Source organism: Engystomops pustulosus, chromosome 6 (assembly GCF_040894005.1).
Source record: "Engystomops pustulosus chromosome 6, aEngPut4.maternal, whole genome shotgun sequence".
In the NCBI taxonomy this organism is placed as follows: domain Eukaryota; kingdom Metazoa; phylum Chordata; class Amphibia; order Anura; family Leptodactylidae; genus Engystomops; species Engystomops pustulosus.
Window position 1 is genome coordinate 141,588,028 of NC_092416.1, and position 9,883 is coordinate 141,597,910.

Here is a 9,883-nt window from a genome sequence, read left to right on the forward strand (position 1 = left end):
AATCCACTGAATTTTCGTGCAGTCCCAGGCATCTTTAGAGATGCTTCTCTCAGCGCTATTTTAAAGTGACACTTTATTGGCTGTTTTGAACTGCGGGAAAAGTGAGAAGGTGTTGGCAGAACCGCATTATCTCTGGAGGTCATCCTGCTGGACCCACCATTCTTCCTGTACAGGGTGATCCTGGAGAGAAGCTACAATGATAGTCAGAATTTGCCCTCCTTTCAACTGCATTGGTGGCCTCAGGGGCCGATACAATTGTATACTGTGGAAGAACAGGAACCAATAAGTTACTGCTTACAATGCCATGCTGGTAGTTCACAGTAAATAAGTGGATTTTGGTTGTAGTTTGGGCACTCTGTCTCTATAAGGTTCACCATCACTGGTCTAGTGGTTAGACCCCTGGACTATATAAAAGGGGCTCTCCTGATTCCGTAAGGAAGTTCTTATAGAACATGGACACTTAGGTCTGGGAACCCAACTAAGAGGTCCAGTTTTTCAGGAAGTTTGAAGTCCTGAAAATCATAACCATCAACTGTTCATCCCTTGCTTACATAAACAGTCAACGAGAGGCTCAAGTAAGAGGTAGCTCAAGTAAGGGTAGCTCAAGTAAGGGTAGCTCTAAAGAAGGTGACACCTACAGATTCTATTTCACCATCTGCAGATCATTTTTATCCTTCATATTTGAATCCCCAATAGATTTAGAACATTCATATATTTCTCTGATATTAGATTTTCTTCAAAAAGGGGTTAGGAAAGTGGTTTAAACCTTCTGTCTTCTTGATTGCAATTTCATATATTCCGGGCTGATAGGTTCATAAAAGCGGTCTCCATATTATGTCCCACAGTAAGATGTCTTTACCCTCACAGGATCTGTCTTCGTAGTGGCTTTAGGCTACATGCACACTGCCGTTGTCCTATCTTTTCCCGGGCTGCGGGGCGGTGCCGCTCCCGTACCATGCTGTGAGCCCATAGAAGTGTATGGGGGACGGCCGTACATACGTTGGCCGTATATATGTCCCCCATACATGTGTGTGAATGTAGCCTTAGTCAGATGAATTTGGGAACTGGCCTCCACCACCTTTCACAGGTCATAAGATATAATTCTTTCATCCTTTTGTGCCAATCCAAAATCTGAAGGGGAATTATGCTATCATAACTGAGATGCCAGAAGCAGTTCATCTGGTAGTCTGGACCTAATCTGATCTGTGCCCGATCAATCTCCCCAATATATTGTAAGGCTGTGTTCACACGTTTGCCTTGGATTTAAACAATACAAGACACCAGGTGCTCGTAACCAATCACATGCATTTAACTGGAAACCGAGGCCGTCATAGTGCCACATGTGAACACGCCCAAGTAATGTGCCATAAACAGTTTCCCCCAGTAATGTGTCCCACACACTTACCCCCAGTAATATTCCCCACACATTAACCCCTAGTTACATGCCCCATACAATTTCCTCCAGTAATGTGCCCCACACATTAACTCCTAGTTATGTGCCCCATACAGTTTCCTCCAGTAATGTGCCGCACACACTTACCCCCAGTAATGATCTCCCCCTACCTTAACCCCGATCATGTTTCCCCCTCACTAGTAAGGTAGTACAGCTCTGTGCAATGCTTTCCCCTGCAGGTCATGTGATCATGACATCATCCCAGGTCCTGCAGCCTCCGGGTAGTAATATTCTCCTAGAAACTAGGACCTGCAGGGGAAAGCAGTAATGCACGCTTTCTCATCACCATCTGTGTCCTTTCTGCAAATCACCCTTGGTTCTTTATTTGATAGATCCAAAAACAAACAAAAACTGGAGCAGACGCAATAATATATCTGGGCCGTTATCTAAAAATCCCTTTGAGCCTATTAGCAAAATCTCAGACAAATGGCTCACTATTAAAGCAGTTTTTCTCTTGGCAATTACCTTGGCCAAATTTCAGCCCTCTCTTATACACTAAGATCTTATATGACATGGTGGCATTAGTCACGGATCCAGCCTTTCTTCCTAAGGTAGCTCCGAAATTTCACAGCAAAATTGCTTCTATCCGTAGTGTTAAAGGAATCTACCACTGGGGTATACAAGATTTCAACCACGTACAATTACTTGTAGGCCTGCTGCCCGGAGTCTGGGTCATATCTTGAATAGTGCTCAAACATATTTATTTCAGCAAAAAAAAATCCACTTTTAAAATATGCTAATTGGCGTCGGGCACTTTTTCAGCTACTAATTATGCACGCCTACAGCGCGTTAACTAACCAGTAATTGTGTTTTCTTGAACCATGACAGCACCCTCTTACTTTCAACCTTTTTATAGGTTATGTAGGGTAAGGAGTTTCCTGTCCCTCTGGTGATTTTGTCGTGCTTCAGGGAAACACAATTTCTGGTAATTAGTTTTCTCCAGTCTTTTTATTCATTGAAAAGGTAAGATTATTATTATTAATGAACCTTCCATAGCTACTATGTGTATGGCTACACTATTCCCACCCATTACCCCTCGCATAGGACCAGGCAGCCAAACTTCCCTGAGTATCACTGGAATACTTGAAGTTCCATCTGTCCTTATCATTCTAAGAACTTTCTAAGGTCCTTTCCGGTTATAACCTCTACAGATAGATCCCAGGAACAATACACTGAGGATTTCACAGTAATTGGTGCTGACTACACACTCCTGGCTCACTGCAGAGATGAGTTTCCACAATGTAACTTGTATTGTGTAAAAGGTATGCGTAGAAAGAAAATAGTGTGAATTACTGCTTAAAGGACATCGACCACCAGTTTACTGTGGTAGAGTGTCCTAATTAGACTGCTCGTTCAGTCTAGGACAGTGATGGCAAACCTTTTAGATCACGAGTGCCAACACTTCAACCAAAAGCCACTTATTTATGGCAAAGTGCCAGCACAGCAATTTAGGCAGCACTTATTGCTGAGGACACCAACGCAGTTGAAAGGAGGAGGGCAAATTGAGACTATTGCAGCTTCTCTCCAGGGTCCCTGTGTACAGGAAGAATCGTGGGACCAGCATTCTTTGAGCCCTGTCTGGTGAACTCTATGCTGGGGCGATGGTCTGGGTGCCCACAGAGAGGGCTCAGAGTACCGCCTCTGGCACCCGTGCGATAGGTTCGCCACTACTAGTTTAGTTTCTTGTATCTTTATTAATGAAATAAGAACTTTGTAAAAGAACCAGAGGCGCTCAGGCTGACAACGCCCAAGTGCCGCTCAGATTGCCTGGTTTTCAAGTTATGTACGACACTGCTGCAAGCCTCCTCCTGCTCCCGGCCGGGGAATTACAATGGATAGAGTGGGGTGTGTGCTCACTCCTAGAAGGAGGAGGCTTGCAGCGGTGCGGGGTTCATAAATTAAAAGTCGGGGAGGCCCAGAGGCGCTCAGGCTGATGTCCTTTAAGCTTAATTGAACATAGAACATTATTCATAGGTATTAATCTTATTGTTGACATCCGGGATTACAGAATAATGCTATATGACCCCTACATGTTTGTCTCTCTGCCCTTTTATCAGGCTACTACTGCCTGGGGGTCTTCACCAGGGTCATAATGGCTTCTTCAATGCTCCTCAACTCCAGAACAGATGCTGGGATTCTTTACCTGGATGATCTCTTGATGAAGGCCGCTCCCGGGGTAACAACACATCTATTCTCCAGATCACTTTGTACACCTTTTGCTACTTCATGTGACTGTCCCATCCTAGCAATGCCTGGAGATAATTTCGACAACCAGAAGGTGAATGTCTTCCAGAGACCAGGGTGTGCTTTCTCCAGGACTGGGTTCTGCTTTTTCACTGCAGCACCTCCTGCCCTATACGCTATTCTTGATGGTGCGGCTTAATTTTTGGCGTTTTGAGGAATTTATATCAGTGGACAATTTTTTTTTCTGGAATAAACTATGCTTTACTTTTGTGATGAGATTTCAAATTCAGCCACTTGGTGTCGCTATTTCATTACCCTTAGCTCTGGTTTTGTAGCATTTCATACTCCTTTCCGGTGCATAATTCACCAATGCAGCACATCACTGAAGAAACCCTCCAGCTTACAGTAAAAATGTGAATGTGTGATGCATAGTTAAAATCCCTGTTTCTTGGTGGTCTGTTTGATTCCCTGTTCGCTTTTCACTTCTGTATAATGTCCACCAACATCTCAGACTACTCTCTGCACTTTGTCTTTGGTACTTTGAGGACCCCTACTCATGATCACGCCTGGACCAGCACAGAAGAGGAGGGTGTATATCAGACTACCAAAACTCGGTGTACACAAAAATTCTGAAGCCATTTTACAGATAAGAAGGAAGATGGGAGAGGGATAAGAAAAGCTATACAAAGAGTAGGCTCCATTATGCGTTTTTTGGATTAAGAAGGGTCACTTTACAATTTTTCTTAAAGGGCTTTGTCCATGAGAAAAAGGTCTCAAAATGCTTACACAATAAAGATAACTTTTAACGCCTTACTTTACAATTTTACTTAGTTTTATTGCTCTTTTAGTTCCTATCACTCAGTGATAATCAGTCTAAAATTCAGTGTGGGTGAGGACTCTCTAAGCAGACACTTCATGATTCCTCTGTGAAATGCTGTGTGCTGACAATGTGCTTAGATTATCAGGGTGTATATACACTTTCGTTTAGCTTCTAAACATTCACTAGTATCTGAAATATAGAAAAAGAGAAATGAGACACATCAGAGATGAGAGATGATGAGATACAGGAGATGGATATAAAACACAATGACACACACACAGTCAGCTTTGCTACATGCCTCCTTCCCCTGCTATAAAGATCTTATCTTATCTGTAGCTCGTAGAGTTAGTCTGTGCTTGCTGCTGCTTGTAGGCAGGTAGTATCTGTGTGTGAGCTTTTTTTGTAATGGAGGGGAAAGGGCAGAGATCACACTGCATCCTGCAGACAGGAGAAGCTATTCATGAGAAGAATCTGCCTGGCCGACCATAAAAATCAGGAGATTTACTGTTTGTAAATTGTATACACCAGAACTGATAGAGACAGGTTGGAATTATATTAGTGAATGGCTGTATTTTTGATAATAACAGTGAATTAGAGAATGTGTTATTTTGTTATCCTGAGTCTTATCTTCGTGGGAAACATGCTCAATGTCCCAGTAAGAAGCGGATCTTAAGGGGTGGTTTTGGTGGCAGCTGGGAGCTTCCCATCAGGTTTAATGCTGCCCTGTAAAGATAACATTGAGAGGGATACAGCATGAAATCCGCATACATGTATGTTCTTAACACACATGTATAAAATAACCCTTCCAGGACCTTTTGAAGTCCTTCATTGGCCCTTAAACTTGGGAACTAAAAGCCAACAGAAGAGACTTCACCTCCTTTCCCAAGAAGCTTGGTTCTGGTACAGTAAAAACGCAATAAAGGTTAAACCTACAAAAATAAAGTAGGGGGCTAAATGACCATGGCAGTCATAATCTGTTCCTGGTCATAGTTATATTCGTACAAAATTTGGATAAAGCAGACCCAAGGGGTCACTTGTGGCTCTTTCCTTCCCCTCCATCTTTCTGTGCACTTCTGGAAATGCTTGAGCCTGGCAGCAGCTGCTTCTTTTTCTGGCTCTCGTTTACATTTTGCGACATCCATCTCTGCTTTATAGCAAAAGAATGGCACTTTTATGCTTATTAAGCCTGATGTTTATTAATCTAGATGTCTGGCCAATATAAGCTGTGCCACACGCACACCTTAAAGTGTAGATTCCATTCTGCAAGTCACAAGTTCCCCTATTCTTTCAAGGGTTTTCATATCCATTAGTATTATGTATGTCTCATTTTCCCTTAAAGGAAAATGTAAATAAAGCTGATCTAATAGGCACTTGATACCATTCACAATATATGTGTAAAAGTTTCCATACAAGAGAAAAAGTAACCTATTTTAAGAAGTGATTAATTTCTCGTAAGTGGACGTGACCAGCTTTTTCATTCTATTTTTTTTACCAGTCAGTGAGACTCAGTGGCGTAACTAGAGTTCACTGGGCCCCGGGACAAAATTCCTGATGGGGCCCCCTTCCACACTAACCGTGACAATCGTCATTACCGCTATCCAATATAGATGGGACATTTTTATTGGTAGGAGTAGTAAAAATGTGTTTAATATTATTATTATTACATATTACACCCACACAATAAAAATCACCGTCTTAGAGCTGATGTAGAGAACACAGTATAGGTACCGTGTGAAAACGCTTCTTACATTTCATGTCCCTTCTTCCCCTGCCAGCCTCCTCACTTTGTTAGGTGCACCCCCCTGCCCATTACCTAAATATTACAGATGCTACTCAATCTGTCCGTGCAACATCCACCACGGGGGCCTAGCCTTTTCTTGGGGTCTGGAGGCGGCCGGGTCCAGAATACCGGAGTTGATGGCGGTTGCGGCCAAGGGCGCGCTGATGTCACGGTGCTTGGTATGGGGACCGGAGGGTTGTCCTACAGCCTGTAAGCTCTCCAGCAGGTGGTGTGTGCAAGAAATATGAAGGGAGAGGCGGATGTACTGGTTTCTCCCTGGGACAACCCCTGAGTGTCAGTAAGATAGGTCACAGGGATGGGGAAGCCTGTGGTGGTAGACAGTCGTATCCAGGGTTCAGACGGTGGCAACATTGTGCAAATAAACTCACAGTGTTTTATTGAACAACAGGTAGCAGGTAATGGGCCTAAACTGTGAACGGCTGATTTTGGTACTGGAATGATCATGGAGAGGGGTCCTCAGGAATAATGCACCAGCCTGGTAGTAGATGCAGGCTGGGATAGTTGAGATGGAGCTGTGTCCAAACTGTGGAAGCTGCAGCTCTGGTTAGAGTCTCCTGACTCTGTTCTGGGATTGGTTTCTGTCACAGCACTAAAGGTGTACTGAACACTGTCTCTCTGTACATGTGCTAAGAGACCTTGTGGTAAGAGAGCACTGACAGGCAAAGACAGACTCTCTGCTCTAAGGAAAGACCATGAGGTCTGGACCATGTACTCCCACTGCACAGGGGTTTTATACTCACCCTGCTCAGGTGGTGGCACCTCTCCAATCACACTCCAGTTTACAATACGGCTACATAATTGGATAGCATCTTACACCCACTTAACTATTGCTATTCGCAACTACCAGCCTACCTATGCATTGGCAGGGGTGTTGCATACCCCCTAGGTAATTGAAAGAGCTGCCCACGACTCGGCTATGGATGGGATGGAAAGGAAAACCAAAGCTGGCCAGCAACACATGGCCTCCAGATGGTCCATGCACACTACAGCATATGGGGGTGCAGGTGATGAAGTGTACTTTAGGGTAAGTGATGGCTATGTGCAGTGTAGGAGAGACAAACTGCCCACAGGCACCAGGGTTGGTACATGAGAATGAGAACAGTACAGTAGGTAGCTAACACCATTAAACCAACTGTTTGCTACAGGAAAGGTGTGGTGTCATGTCCTGTAATCCACTCCTTTCACCAAGGCCTGAAAATTTGTCCTAAGACACGTCACCTAGGTTGCATAATCATAAATGATATGTATAGTATGTACGGTATACCTGCCATCTGATGGTCTTACCCTAGTGTATGATGTCTAGTTGTCACTATTTGGACACCCCCCACACAATTACAGAGCTCCGATTTGAGGCGTAAGCCTGCGGTCATGATTTTGACAAAGATAAAATACGGTCCGACACAATCTTGGGTACATACCTGCAAAGCCTAACAAAAAAGTTATATGCAAACTGACATATAGTATAAACACCATAGTTGCGCAAACACACAGCTTAAAACGTTACACATACAGACAAACGCAATGCATACAGAATGTCCATTTCCTAGAAAGAAAGGCATTAAGTGCAAATATAATACTTTTTCGTTAGATTAGCCGACCATAAGTCTCTCATAGAGCTCTTGTGGGTAGAGTCCATTCTCTGGGCACAGTCTTTGATGCAGGAAAAAGGATAGCAAAAACAAAGTGTCTCCTCTTCAGATGAGGGACAGTCCTCTGGGAGTAGAAAAAATTTCAAAAATATATACAGTGTAGCAGTACCTGTTATGGGCTGCAGGCATGCAGGCATGGGAGCAGAAACTGCAGCATGGACATCAACAGCCTGGATGGAATCAGCTTTGTTGGGATCTTTTGCCTGGACAGCTCTGGTGGTGGAAACTGGAACAGCAGAGGTAGGTGCAGAAGCAGCAGGGACGTCATCTGGCACAGCTGTAGCTGAAGCAAGGCCGCAGTTTGTGGGAACAGGTGCTATAGCAGCAACAGATGATGCTGGAACACATACCGATGCAGCTGGAGGATCAACCTGTGAAACAAAAACTCTTGCCACCTTTAGATCGTCCACCAGGAACCTCAGGAACGACTTAGCAGGAACCATAGGCCTCTCAATGCTGCCATAGACATCTCAATGTAGAAGGGAGGCAGGCGCTTCTCTGACCGACCTCCAGTAACTGGGGACGCTGTAGAATACATGATGATGGCGGCAGGAGCTTTAGATTCTTCTCCATTGCTAAGAGATAGAGGAGTGTCATTCTCAGACTGACCTGCAGCTCTCAGAGGTGTTGCTGAGCTGGTGGCTGCGACCTCTGTAGCTAGCAGGACGTTCTCACTGGACAGCCTGGGCCTCTTAGCAGGTGGTCCTGGATACTCCACGGACTGGTTAGCGATGGCTACTGGAGTGTTGGGTTCCTTTAAGATAGCCTCCATGGTGGAGGGAGCCCAGTTGAATACCGGTTTCCCTGCTGCTTGGACCATGACTAAGAATGGCTTGACCATTTGAAATGTGTTGGTGGAAAATGGAATTGCACTGTGGATGTGAGAATCTGATCAAATAAAGATTGAAGTTGCTTTGGATCTGGCTATCCCCCACCGTGGGCCTGACGTTTTGGGCTTGGGGGCAGCTTGATTCCCTTTGGTACCTGAGTGGCTGGCTGAGCGGGGTCACAGTTGCTGGGCAGTAGAGTAACAGACCTCGTCCACGCCAGGCAGATATCTGGCAGGTAAATTCCAAGAAAAGAGGGAGATGCTGCGGATGAATAAAGGTTCTCCCTGGGAAACTCCCAACGTAAGTATGTGGATCCCTGGGTGGTGGGTAGATGGGGCACCCTTGATGTTAGCAGATTGTAGCAGGGATCACGGAGACAAGGAATGTCAACCCTTTATTATGGAACACAGCAACAGCTTAACTGGTCCAAGGTCGCTGGTTGGATGGTGTTCGGAAAAAGTTGCACACAGCCTGGTATAGGTAGCTGCAGGCTCAAGATAAGTGGCTACTTCAGCATCAGGGTCTTAAGCAGGTTCTAAAAGGTAGGTCAGAGCCCTTCAGAGGCATGCAGGCCATGTGGTGAGGAGCGCTGTGCCTCAGCACTCTCTGGACTCCCTCTGGAAAGACCTCAGGGGAAACACTGGCCTAGAACTTTCCACCCCAAAGGTTTATATTAACTTCCCTTGGGAGTGGTCAGTTCAGGGGTTATTCAACCAACACATTTGTAACAGATTTGTTATAAACAAGACACTCCATTGATCAATCTAAACATATTCCTTCCAGGCAGATATTATAGAACTGCAATTACCATTTATAGACAGCAGATGGTGCACAGAGGGGTGATCAGGCTCTATGGGACACTATTTTGTAATCACCGGGCCATTGAGCGATCCCTTAATGTTACCAACCCTTTCTGGGTCGTTAACAAAAAGAGCTGTGTAGGTGCCTACGATGTAACTGCTAGAGGCAGGGAAGGAATAATACCTGTTATATTGAGAATCAAACAAGCATATATATTTTCCAAGGAGGGTTAAGGAAAACACTGCCTCTTGGCTACCTTGTAAGGCAGCACCCTTAAAGGGAACCTGTCATCAGGAGACCCATTATTAGCACTCCCCCAGTCCCCACAGAGCATAATTCATACAC